The following is a 1207-nucleotide window of genomic DNA, read 5'->3' as shown; positions in this document are numbered from 1 at the left end:
TGATTTTTAAAAAAGCAAGCTAAAATCAGTCACATGAAAATCATCCAGGAGCAGATGCTCAAAGAAAAAGGATCTTTCTAGAGCCAACAGACAAAAAAAAAAAAAAAAGACTTCCCCCAATGCTAACACCATGAGTTTGGACTTCTCATCTCCTGAACTGTGGGAAAATCCATTTCTGTTTGGTAAAGCCACCCTTTGTGATATTTCTGGTACAGCAGCACTAGATCAAATTTTAGTACAGAGAAGAAAGGGTGCTGCTCTGACAAATACCAAAAATATAGGAGTGGTTTTGGCACTGGGAAGTGGGTAGAGGCTGAAAGAGTTTTAAGGTGCCCCTAGTAAAAGCCTAGCATGCCTTGCAGAGTTCCAACGGGAAGCAAGCCCTCCTGGTTTCAAAGAGTCTAATCTTTTCCAACGGAATTCCAAAGTGTGAGCTTGTCATTCAGGTAAGCCAGGAAAAGTAGCTGCTATGCCCAAGCAGACAAGAGGATGGCATCAGCTGGGGCCTAGTGGATGGTTTCACCTCTCAGATGAACTTGGAGAACGGGGCCTATCTAAAACCAAGAGAGCAGAGCAGCCTGTCCGAGGGGCTTCTATTCAGAACCCACAGGCCCTGGCCAACTCCAGGAGTCTGAAGGATAGGTTCCTTGCCCAGCTGGTATCAGAGAACAGAGGATTACTTCCAAGCCTTAGGAGCTACTGTAGTTTATTTTTCTGGATTTGGGGCCAATTGTTGACTCTTACCCTGTCTTTTACTCCAGTTTCTCCTTCCTGCACTAGTAATGCTTACTTTGTGCCTGCTTACTACCATTGTACTTTAGAAGCAGATAGCAGTTTATTCTAGATTTCACAGGTTCACAGATAGCAAACAGGTAGTTTGTTTGAGGGTGGAATGACCCCTACGTATTACATTTGATTGAAATGTCAGGAGGTGAGATTTCAGACTTGGAGTTGATATGTGACTTTGGCGATTAGGTGATGAGGTTGAACGTGTTTTGCACATGGCAAGGACATGTCTTTGGGAAGGGGCAAAGGGTAGGTGAATCCTATTTAATGCTACTGAAACTAGTGAACAAATTTCACCAAACCAGATCAGGCTAGGAAGAAACAGGGGACTCATTAAAAAATGTGATATCTCGGATTTGCTTCTATTTTGAGGTAGAAAGTGAATAACATAATACATCAAGCTAGATGAATAAGAGATGGT

General features: G+C 42.8%; 1 protein-coding gene across 1 annotated transcript in view; it reads left to right on the top strand.

Moving 5' to 3' along the window:
* TMEM108 (transmembrane protein 108) overlaps positions 1 to 1207 on the top strand; it is a 376751-nt gene that overhangs the window by 320850 nt on the left and 54694 nt on the right. The window lies entirely within an intron of this gene.

This window comes from Echinops telfairi, unplaced genomic scaffold (genome assembly GCF_000313985.2).
Source record: "Echinops telfairi isolate 266 unplaced genomic scaffold, ASM31398v2 ScPeMD7_7422;HRSCAF=8460, whole genome shotgun sequence".
In the NCBI taxonomy this organism is placed as follows: domain Eukaryota; kingdom Metazoa; phylum Chordata; class Mammalia; order Afrosoricida; family Tenrecidae; genus Echinops; species Echinops telfairi.
This window is presented reverse-complemented; position numbering and strand designations above follow the sequence as displayed.